General features: G+C 37.6%; 1 pseudogene; it reads right to left on the bottom strand.

Moving 5' to 3' along the window:
* Positions 1-300: 300 nt before the first annotated feature.
* LOC109556710 (large ribosomal subunit protein eL19-like) lies at positions 301-12,277 on the bottom strand (annotated as a pseudogene).
* Positions 12,278-12,883: the final 606 nt, after the last annotated feature.

Below are 12,883 nucleotides of genomic sequence, written 5' to 3' on the forward strand. Positions count from 1 at the left end.
TCTCCCTACCATTTTCCCAGAAGTTCATGCTGATATCTAACATGTTTCTTATCATATAAATTTTGGAATGTCTAGTTGTATTTTCTCCTTTGCCTTAGAAAACATACAGATAAAAATAAAATTAGATACAGGTAACATAGGTGTTATTGTGAAAAATTTAATTTAGCCTTAGCAAAATTTTTTTTAAAAATCAAAGTTATCAACCTTTATTTTTTTTTTAGGCAGACAAAGACTTGTTTTATTGAACGAGTGATCTACGTAATTGCCAGTGCCACTGTGTACAGACAAGAAGGGTAGAACCTATTTCTTGGTCTCTTCTTCCTTGGACAGAGCCTTGATGCTTTCCTCCTTCTTGGCCTGGAGCCCCTCTTCAAAGTCCTTTCTGCTTTTCTAGCCTTAGATCTGAAAGGCCTAAGCCTGGTGGGCCTGAAGCTTCTTACAAGCGTTGTCCACCTTCAGCTTATGGATATGTTCTGTGAAAACACATTTGATTTGAATAAATTACCCTTCACTTTCAAGTAGAGGCTGTGATAAATATGGCAGTCATTATTCTTAGATTTGTGGTATTTTCTGAGTAGTCTGTGCACAACTCTTATCCTCATCCTCTTCATCTAGGTTACCTTTTTCAGCACTGGATACCCTTTCACATATCTATGCCCATATGCCTACCCTTTCGGCAGCCCAAGGTGTTTTTTTCAGCTTCAAGCCCAGAAATGAACAGTGACAGTGACAGGCTTCTGGATAGTCAGCCCATCTAGGATCAGCTTCTGGATCTGCTGATGGGAGTTGGCATTGGATATTTCATTAGTCTCAGTGGGGTCCAACCAGCTCTTTTTCTTGCATTGGAGGACGCTGAAGCCTGAGCATGATCGTGGCTGTGCCACAGTGGCAAAAGGAAAGCCAAAGTTATCAACCTTTCATTGATATTCAGGCAATACCCTGGATTAGTTAGAATCAAGTTCGACTGTAAGTGACAGAAATTTCAGATTAACAAAATCTTTAAAAACATGCAGTTATATGTCTTGTGAAAAGACGAGAAGCAGGTAGTTCGGTGTTGTTATGACATTTCATTGTGTGGGGGACTTGGTTCTAGTTTCCTCTTTTGTTTGGGGGGCGTGGGGTTTTGCTTTTTTGTTTTCTTTAGGTCTTTACCATGCTTGGTACTCATTCCAAAGGTCATCCTGTTCTCTGAAATAATTCAAGAGGATCTTTCATCAAGTTCTCCTTTTAATCAGCATAAGGAAAAAGGAATTTGTGAAGCATACTCATCCCACATTGCCTCAGTTCCACTTTGCAGTAGCTGTACACTATGTTGAACAGACCACAGGCACATGACCACAGCCAGCTAAAAGGTTGCCTAAGAGGTGCAGTCTTATTCTGCTGGCTATAATTGGGAGCTGATTTATTCTAGAGGAAGTACAAAGTAGATTCTTGGAGACAATCACTATTCTCTTCCATATAACCCTATTTGGCAGTATCTATCTATTTAGGTACTAAATGTATAGTTAGTAACTTAAATAGGTCATCTGGAAATATCACTGTTCAAAAACTGTGGATGTTTGTCTCAGGACAATTTATGCCCAAATTAGGGCTCATACTCATCTTAAATATTTCTCTTTCTAAAGTCTTTGGCATTCTCTTTGAAGTGTAATTGGTTGCATATTAGAGTTGGACAGAGTTGTAGGAAGGTCAAGAAAACCCTCTGTATTACAGCAGAATCAAATTATGTTTCGAGAATATTGGTCCTCACTACAGATGGCACCCCACTCCAGTACTCTTGCCTGGAAAATCCCATGGATGGAGGAGCCTGGTGGGCTACAGTCCATGGGGTCGCTAAGAGTCGGACACGACTGAGTGACTTCACTTTCACTTTTCACTTTCATTCATTGAAGAAGGAAATGGCAACCCACTCCGGTGTTCTTGCCTGGAGAATCACAGGGACGGTGGGCTGCCGTCCATGGGGTCGCAGAGTCAAATACGACTGAAGTGATTTAGCAGTAGCACAGATACTATCAGTCTCCAGAGAGCAAACCAGAGATTCAAACAACTGTCCTGGAGTAAGTATCCAAAAGCCACAAAAATTTCCAATTGCAAATTCCATCTGTATTATTAATAATCTGCCGATTATTAATGTTACTTCTCTGCATTTAACATAGTATAAAACTGTTGTACACAGGTGTACGTTAGAGTACATAACCTAAAATGTCTGCACTGATAAAAAACATAATTCAAATTATTTCAACATAAACAATATTTATGGGACTTAACAGTCTACTCACTCATGTAAGTTATGCAAAACTTGCCATTGAGTTTTCCAGAACATCAGAGAGCTGCTCCCATGGACCAGATCCTGCATGTTGTGTAAAAATACTTTGCCCATTTTTTTTTTCAGGCTGACATGATTACCCTACCTTAAGAAACTTAAACATGCCTGTGAACCTCATGAAATTTACTCAAATAATACTCCTTGAGAACATCTTTTACTATACCAAATAGTTTCTCCTCTATGAGAACTAGTGAGAGAAATTTCCTTGTGGCCTCAGGACCAAAGGTGAGGAGGTTTTGTGCATGTTTTTGTAAGTAATTTTCAATTATTTTTAGATATAAAAAGTTATTATCCATTTAAGCTTGAGTTTGTAAGCTGTTTGCTGATGTGGGGGCCTTGAAAGTGAAACAAGTGTTAGTCGCTCAGTTGTGTCTGACTCATTGTGACCCTGTGGACTGTAGCCTGCCAGGCTCCTCTGTCCATGGAATTCTCCAGGCAAGAATACTGGATTGAGTTGCCATTCCCTTCTCCAAGGAATTTTCATCATGCAGGGATCAAACCCAGATCCCCTGTATTTCAGGCAGATTCTTTACTCTCTGAGCCTAAAACTTCTAATTTTTGAATAACTAAGATGCTGAAGCTGTTTTAATCTCTATTGCCACCCGGTGGTAAAATATAGAAACTTTTCTCTAACTGTAGCTTTGCTGAGTACAAAAACCTTGACATTTTCAACCAGTGTTTTGATATTGCAGATATTTTGATTCTGTTCTTAGACATACAAGTACTTTATACAATATTATATATTTTTCCCTGAGAAGAAACTACTCATGGTGTAACCCATCATCCTAACTCTTTCATTAAATATTTTCCAATGTTTATTTTTCTGTGCTGTGTTTTGCCTTTGAAATCTTAAGTACAGATTGTTGAGTTAATCATTCTCCTCCATTATGGCCTCATGGACATCATTTGGTCCAGCAGTCTTTCTCTGTGAAATATTTGATTCATCTGTTTATCCCCATAGCCTTCTCTTTCCCACATTCTAATATATAAATATGTTATCCTGTTAGGTATTCTTATAAAATGTACTATATTTGATATGTACAACTTTAATTTCCACAAATGGTATTACACTGTATATACTTCACCTATCAATATTATTTCATTCAGCACTCTTTTAAAGATCTTCCCGTACTACTCTGTGTTGAGTCTGTTGTCTCTACTTGCTACATAGAATCCCATAATAGAGATGAACATCTAATATGCTTCCAGCACCTCACTACCATAAAAACTCTGAGATAAACATCTCTACATATGTTTCCTCTTGGAGCTGGGTAAATATTTTCCGTTACTCATAATCAGAAGTAGGATTTCAGGGTCAATATGAATGTCATTAGACAAGTTACTACAGCAAACTCTCCAGAATTACCTCATCACCATCAGTTCATTGGAATTTACACTTTCTGGGTTGGCCAAAATGTTCTTTCAGGCTTTCCATGACATTATTATGACCAAAAAAATATTTTGGTCAACTCAATTATTTCAGATCCCTGCAAACACTGGGCTGCTGCAGCTTTTTAATTTTGCACTTTAAATTGTATAAAATGAGATCTTATCTTAATTTGCATTTCTGTAGCTATTAAAGTTCAACTCTAATTTCAACAGAAGTATTGTATGTGTTCTTTATTAATGTAATTCATTCAGCACTCTTTTTTAAAGTTTCCCATATTATTCTCTGTATATATGTACAAAATACTTTTTTTTTTTCAAAATTTCAAATACTTCCCTCAAGTTTTTGCCCACTAATTTTGTTAGATATATAAGTTATTGAGGAGAAAGTCTTACTTTTAGAAAGCAAAATTCAACAATTTTTACTTTTAAATTAATCCTTTTGGGCAGGGAGGGGGGGAGAAACATCAATATACCTTGTGGCACAGAAGAAAACAATATGCAAACAGTGGCACACTTATGTCACCCCCACTCCTCCTGGACATGCCTATTCCTATCCCCCAAGAAGTGGCCAGCCCAGGACCACTGCCCAGCAGGACCTAGGCTAGTTATAGGCTCTGATAGGAACTAAGCCCTTAGGAGTCAAAGCTGGGAAGGTGAGACACCAGCGCTTAGGCCCCCTTAAGTGTCCACTAGTTAACTAATCATGTATATGGCAAGGGAAGAACAACCCACCATAGGCCAGTTCTCCCAAGGCACTAGAGTTTCAAGTCTGGAAATCTAATTCAAGAAATAATTCTGCACTAAGTGTATGGCCCTAATATTCTGCCATATTATATACTATTAACTTTCTAGTATTATTGTTTGCATTTAAGACTTTATTCCATCGTGAATAAAACCTCACTCTTCTATTTAAAAAATGATTTAGACCTACATAGTTATTTATTCTTCCACATGATATAAAAAAAAATAAATTTATTAAGTACCTAGAAAAATTCACCTGGAATTTTAACTAGGAATTTACTGAAGTTATAGAATAATTTAAAGAAAATTATAATTCCTTGTAATAACTTCTTCCATTCAACTTCTATTAATTGGAAATACTCTCGTGGTCTTTGTAGTTTTTAGAATTTCTCTGCAGAATACTGTTATATTCTCTATCTGATTTTTAGCTATTTTATAGTTTTTTATGTTATTATAAATGGTAAAGAAAGAAAGTGAAGTCGCTCACCGATTCTTTGTGACCCCCATGGACTGTAGCCTACCAGGCTTCTCTGCCCATGGATGGTATCTTATTATATTTGTTTATTAGTTATATTTTTTAAAAGTTTGTTTATTTTTAATATTTATTTTGTGTCTGCATTCCTTGCTAAATTTTCGTGTTAGCTATAATGATTCACTTTTTATTACATTAGTTTTATAGGTAGAAATTTTATCATCTGAAAGAATACCAATTCTCTAGAAATCCTTTCAGTTTATATTTGGTCATTTTTAGATAATTCCTGAGTTCTTTTTATTCCCAATATTTTACTTATACATAATCATATCTTCAAATGATATTTTTTATTTTAATTTTATTTATATTGAATTATAGTTGATGTACAATGTCATACAAGTAATAGGTATACAATATTCATAATTTTTTTTCATTTCCATTCCATTTATTTATTTATTGGCCACACCCGGGGGCATGTGGGATCCTACTTCCCTAACCAGGGGTCAAACCCATCTCCCTAGTAATGGAAACAAACACTTAACCATTGGACTGCCAGGGAGGCCCCCATTTTCATTAAAGGTTAAACTCCATTTATAAAATACACAAAATTTACACAACTGCATTTATAAAATGTATAATCTCAATTTATGAAATAGTGGCTATATTCTTTGTGTTGTACAATACATCTTTGTAGTTTTTTTTAATTTATTTATTTTAAATGAAGCAAAGATGAATATTTTTAATGATAAAAGGTACAATTCACAAAGAAGATAAACATCATAAACCATTAGACACCTTAACAACAGAGAAACTGATACATAAACCAAAAATCAGAAGAAACATAAAGAAAAGGAAAAAATATAATCATAGTCAGACATTAACATTTCTCTGAGAATATTTTATCAAGTGAAGAAAAGATAAGAATAAGAGCATCTTGAATGATGTTATCGAGCCAGGGGCGGCGGCTGGGAGGAGCAACCCACGCCTCTAAACCCGAGGCCAAGGGCGGCGATGGGAGGAGCAACCGCATGACAGAGGCCAGGGGTGGTGACCAGGAGGACCAACCCCATGTCCAAGGAGCCATGGCTGCGCGGGCGCAGGAGAGCCTAGAGGAGCTATCCCACATTGAAGGTCAGGAAGGGCGACGGTGAGGAGATACCCTTTGTCCAAGGTAAGGAGCAATGGCTGCGCTTTGCTGGAGCAGCCGTGAAGAGATACCCCATGCTCAAGGTAAGAGAAACCCAAATAAGACGGTAGGTGTTGCAAGAGGGCATCTGAGGGCAAACACACTGAAACCATACTCACAGAAAACTAGTCAATTTAATCACACTAGGACCACAGCCTTCTCTATTCAATGAAACTAAGCTATGCCTGTGGGGCAACCCAAGATGGGCGGGTCATGGTGGAGAGATTTGACAGAATGTGGTCCACTCGAGAAGGGAATGGCAAACCACTTCAGTATTCCTGCCTTGAGAACCCCATGAACAGCATGAAAAGGCAAAATGATAGGATACTGAAAGAGAAACTCACCAGGTCAGTAGGTGCCCAATATGCTACTGGAGATCAGTGGAGAAATAACTCCAGAAAGAACGAAGGGATGGAGCCAAAGCAAAAACAATACCCAGTTGTGGATGTGACTGGAGATAGAAGCAAGGTCTGATTTTGTAAAGAGCAATATTGCATAGGAACCTGGAATGTCAGGTCCATGAATCAAGGCAAATTGGAAGTGGTCAAACAAGAGACGGCAAGAGTGAATGTCAACATTCTAGGAATCAGCGAACTAAAGTGGACTGGAATGGGTGAACTTAACTCAAATGACCATTATTTCTACTACTGAGGGCAGGAATCCCTCAGAAGAAATGGAGTGGACATCATGGTCAACAAGAGAGTCTGAAATGCAGTACTCAGATGCAATCTCAAAACGACAGAATGATCTCTGTTCATTTCCAAGGCAAACCATTCAATATCACAGTAATCCAAGTCTAGGCCTCAACCAGTAACGCTGAAGAAGCTGAAGCTGAATGGTTCTATGAAGACCTACAAGACCTTTTAGAACTAACACCCAGAAAAGATGTCCTTTTCATTATAGGGGACTGGAATGCAAAAGTAGGAAGTCAAGAAACACCTGGAGTAACATGCATATTTGGCCTTGGAATACGGAATGAAGCGGGGCGAAGACTAACAGAGTTTTGCCAAGAAAATGCACTGGTCATAAAAAACACCCTCTTCCAACAACACAAGAGAAGACTCTATACATGGACATCACCAGATGGTCAACATCGAAACCAGATGGATTATATTCTTTGCAGCCAAAGATGGAGAAGCTCTATACATTCAGCAAAAATAAGACCAGGAACTGACTGTGGCTCAGACCATGAACTCCTCATTGCCAAATTGAGACTTAAATTGAAGAAAGTAGGGAAAACCACAAAACCATTCAGATATGACCTAAATCAAATCCCTTATGATTATACAGTGAAAGTGAGAAATAGATTTAAGGGCCTAGATCTGATAGATAGAATGCCTGATGAACTATGGAATGAGGTTCATGACATTGTACAGAAGACAGGAATCAAGACCATCCCCATGGAAAAGAAATGCAAGAAAGCAAAATGGCTGTCTGGGGAGGCCTTACAAATAGCTGTGAAAAGAAGAGAAGCAAAAAGCAAAGGAGAAAAGGAAAGATATAAGCATCTGAATGCAGAGTTCCAAAGAATATCAAGGAGAGATAAGAAAGCCTTCCTCAGTGATCAATACAAAGAAATAGAGGAAAACAACAGAATAGGAAAGACTAGGGATCTCTTCAAGAAAATGAGAGATACCAAAGGAACATTTCATGCAAAGATGAGCTCGATAAAGGACAGAAATGGTATGGACCTAACAGAAGCAGAAGATATTAAGAAGAGATGGCAAGAATACACAGAAGAACTGTACAAAAAAGATCTTCATGACCCAGATAATCATGATGGTGTGATCACTCACCTAGAGCCGGATATCCTAGAATGTGAAGTCAAGTGGGCCTTAGAAAGCATCACTATGAACAAAGCTAGTGGAGGTGATGGAATTCCAGTTGAACTATTTCAAATCCTAAAAGATGATGCTGTGAAAGTGCTGCACTCAATATGCCAGCAAATTTGGAAAACTCACCAGTGGCCACAGGACTGGAAAAGGTCAGTTTTCATTCCAATCCCAAAGAAAGGCAATGCCAAAGAATGCTCAAACTACCACACAATTGCATTCATCTCACACACTAGTAAAGTAATGCTTGAAATTCTCCAAGCCAGGCTTCAGCAATATGTGAATCATGAACTTCCTGATGTTCAAGCTGGTTTTAGAAAAGGCAGAGGAAGCAGAGACCAAATTGCCAACATCCGCTGGATCATAGAAAAAGCAAGAGAGTTCCAGAAAAACATCTATTTCTGCTTTATTGACTATGCCAAAGCCTTTGACTGTGTGGATCACAATAAACTGTGGGAAATTCTGAAAGAGATGGGAATACCAGGCCACCTGATCTGCCTCTTGAGAAATTTGTATGCATGTCAGGAAGCAACAGTTAGAACTGGACATGGAACAACAGACTGGTTCCAAATAGGAAAAGGAGTTCATCAAGGCTGTATATTGTCACCCTGTTTACTTAACTTATATGCAGAGTACATCATGAGAAACGCTGGACTGGAAGAAACACAAGCTGGAATCAAGATTGGTGGGAGAAATATCAATAACCTCAGATATGCAGATGACATCATCCTTATGTCAGAAAGTGAAGAGGAACTAAAAAGCCTCTTGATGAAGGTGAAAGTGGAGAGTGAAAAAATTGGCTTAAAGCTCAACATTCAGAAAACGAAGATCATGGCATCCGGTCCCACCACTTCATGGGAAATAGATGGGGAAACAGTGGAAACAGTGACAGACTTTATTTTTCTGGGCTCCAAAATCACTACAGATGGTGACTGCAGCCATGATATTAAAAGACACTTACTCCTTGGAAGGAAAGTTATGACCAACCTAGATAGCATATTCAAAAGGAGAGACATTACTTTGCCAACAAAGGTTCATCTAGTCAAGGCTGTGGTTTTTCCTGTGGTCATGTATGGATGTAAGAATTGGGCTGTGAAGAGGGCTGAGCACCAAAGAATTGATGCTTTTGATCTGTGGTGTTGGAGAAGACTCTTGAGAGTCCCTTGGACTGCAAGGAGATCCAACCAGTCCATTCTGAAGGAGATCAGCCCTGGGATTTCTTTGGAAGTAATGATGCTGAAGCTGAAACTCCAGTACTTTGGCCGCCTTATGGAAAGAGTTGACTCACTGGAAAAGACTCTGATGCTGGGAGGGATTGGGGGCAGGAGGAGAAGGGGCCGACACAGGATGAGATGGCTGGATGACATCACTGACTCGATGGACGTGAGTCTGAGTGAACTCTGGGAGTTGGTGATGGACAGGGACGCCTGCCATGCTGTGATTCATGGGGTCGCAAAGAGTCAGAAACGACTGAGCGACTGATCTGATCTGATCTGATATTCAATTAATTATATTTTACTAATTAATATTTAATCATATCCTACACAAATACACTTAAAATTTTGCATCTCATATGTTGTTATTAGATGTACATAGGATATTTAGAAAAACTGGCAAAAGATAAGCATTACTAAATTTCAAAAAAAATTCATTTGTGTGTGTGATTCAGTTATATGTATGTACATTTGCTATTATTGAAATATTTTTCCATTATAGGTTATTACAAGATATTGACTATAGTTACTTGTGCCATACAACAAATCTTTGTTGCTTGTTGCATATCTATTTTTTTTAACTAGAAATTTAGCATTCTAATCATACTATGTCAAACAAGTGGAGTCAAAATGTCATTAATTTTTTTTAGTATTTGTTGGAGAGCTGGTTTGACAAACAACTAATCTCAAAAATATACAAGCAACTCCTACAGCTCAACTCCAGAAAAATAAACGACCCAATCAAAAAATGGGCCAAAGAACTAAATAGACATTTCTCCAAAAAAGACATACAGATGGCTAACAAACACATGAAAAGATGCTCAACATCACTCATTATCAGAGAAATGCAAATCAAAACCACTATGAGGTACCATTTCACACCAGTCAGAATGGCTGCGATCCAAAAGTCTACAAATAATAAATGCTGGAGAGGGTGTGGAGAAAAGGGAACCCTCTTACACTGTTGGTGGGAATGCAAACTAGTACAGCCACTATGGAGAACAGTGTGGAGATTCCTTAAAAAACTGGAAATAGAACTGCCTTATGATCCAGCAACCCCACTGCTGGGCATACACACTGAGGAAACCAGAAGGGAAAGAGACACGTGTACCCCAATGTTCATCGCAGCACTGTTTATAATAGCCAAGACATGGAAGCAACCTAGATGTCCATCAGCAGATGAATGGATAAGAAAGCTGTGGTACATATACACAATGGAGTATTACTCAGCCATTAAAAAGAATACATTTGAATCAGTTCTAATGAGGTGGATGAAACTGGAGCCTATTATACAGAGTGAAGTAAGCCAGAAGGAAAAACATAAATACAGTATACTAACGCATATATATGGAATTTAGAAAGATGGTAACAATAACCCGGTGTACGAGACAGCAAGAGACACTGATGTATAGTACAGTCTTATGGACTCTGTGGGAGAGGGAGAGGGTGGGAAGATTTGGGAGAATGGCAATGAAACATGTAAAATATCATGTAGGAAACGAGTTGCCAGTCCAGGTTCGATGCACGATGCTGGATGCTTGGGGCTGGTGCACTGGGACGGCCCAGAGGGATGGTATGGGGAGGGAGGAGGGAGGAGGGTTCGGGATGGGGAACACATGTATACCTGTGGCGGATTCATTTTGATATTTGGCAAAACTAATACAATTATGTAAAGTTTAAAAATAAAATAAAATTGGAAGAATAAAAAAAAAAGTCATTAATTTTTTAGTTAGGGAAAAATTCATAAGTTCTCTAAAATATATGTATTATACCTATTATTTATATATATACATACAAAAGTTTTTCTACTATGCTTGATAAAGGCTTAAGAAAGAATATCAAAGAAAAAATAAGAAAGTTGTGTAAGTTCGAAAATATAAACTAAATGAAACGCGAGCACTGAATTTGAAATTTAAAAAGTGAAACAAACTAGATAAAGGTAAAAGATCCTCATACAGTCCAGTTGCTTTTAAAAATGGCTGCTTACTAGAAACATATCTGGAGCTCTGGCCAAAAAAAAAAAAAAAGCCATACCTAGGCAATTGTATTTTTTTTTAATTCCAAGATAATTCTGATATGCATCTGGATTTTGAAAAGTGATTACAGGTTTTTCTATTGAATGTAGTTTTGGTGATATAGAATTCTATAATTTTTCTGTTGACCATGATACAATGGTATTAAGTGAGTAGCAATTATATAATCACAATAGTAAAATATGTTTATCAGTTTTCACAATCAATAGCCAAACAAAACATAAAAGATAATAACAATTGTGAGCCATAACAGGAACATGATTAGCCTAACAATATAAAATAATTACATACAATTTGGGGGGTCAAGCAGAGTGATGTGGTAAGTGTAAATGCATACATGCACAGTTTTCATCTGCTCACCCAGTCTATGTCTTTTGGTTGGTGCATTTAATCCATTTACATTTAAGGTAATTATCAATATGAATGATTCTATTACCATTTTCTTAATTGTCTTGGGTTCATTTTCTGTAGGTAGGTCTTTTCCTTATATTGTTTTCTGCCTAGAGAAGTTCTTTTAGCATTTGTTGTAAAGCTGGTGGTGCTGAATTCTCTTAACTTTTGCTTGTCTGGTAAGCTTTTGACTTCTCCATCAAATCTGAAGGAGAGTCTTACTAGGTAGAGTATTCTTGGTTGTAAGTTCTTCCCTTTCATCACTTTAAATATGTCATGTCATTCCCTTCTGGCTTGTACAGTTTCTGTTGAGAAGTCAATTGATAGCCTGATGGGAGTTCCCTTGTATATTATTTGTTATTTTTCCTTTGCTGCTTTTAATATTTTATCTGTCTTTAATTTTTGTCAGTTTGATGACTATGTATCTGGGTATGTTCCTCTTTTGATTTATCCTGCATAGGACTCTCTGTGCTTCCTGGACTTGGTCAGTTATTTCCTTTACCATGTTAGAAAAGTTTTCAGCTATTATCTCTTCAAGTATTCTCTCAGGTCCTTTCTCTCTCTCTTCTGCTTCTGTAATCCCTACAATGTGCATATTCATGCATTTAATGTTGTTCAAGAGGTCTCTAAGGTTGTCTTCATTATTTTTCATTATTTTTTCTATATTCTGTTCTGCAGCAGTGATTTCTACCATTCTGTCCTCCAGGTCATTTATCTGTGCTTCTGCCTCAGTTATTCTGCTATGGATTCCTTCTAGTGTTTTATTCATCTGTTTATTCCTTAGCTCTTGTAGGTCTTTGATAAACATTTCTTGCATTTTCTCAATCCTGGCCTGCTTTCTTTTTCTGAGATCCCAAATCACTATCATTATTCTCCCCAGGTGAGTACGTGCCCAATATGCTACTGAAGATCAGTGGATAAATAACTCCAGAAAGAATGAAGAGATGGAGCAAAAGCAAAAACAATACACAGCTGTGGCTGTGACAAGTGATGGAAGTAAAGTCTGATGCTGTAAAGAGCAATATTGCATAGGAACCTGGAATGTTAGGTCCATGAATCAAGGCAAATTGGAAGCAGTCAACCAGGAGATGGCAAGGGTGAATATCTACATTTTAGGAATCAGTGAACTAAAATGATCTGGAATGGGTGAATTTAACTCATATGACCATTATATTTACTACTATGGGCAAGAATCCCTTAGAAGAAATGGAGTAGCCATCACAGTCAACAAAAGATTCCTAAATGCAGTACTTGGATGCAATCCAAAAAATAAAAATAAAAAAAGAATAGGATGATCTCT

The sequence above is a fragment of the Bos indicus genome, chromosome 3, assembly GCF_029378745.1.
Source record: "Bos indicus isolate NIAB-ARS_2022 breed Sahiwal x Tharparkar chromosome 3, NIAB-ARS_B.indTharparkar_mat_pri_1.0, whole genome shotgun sequence".
NCBI lineage: Eukaryota > Metazoa > Chordata > Mammalia > Artiodactyla > Bovidae > Bos > Bos indicus.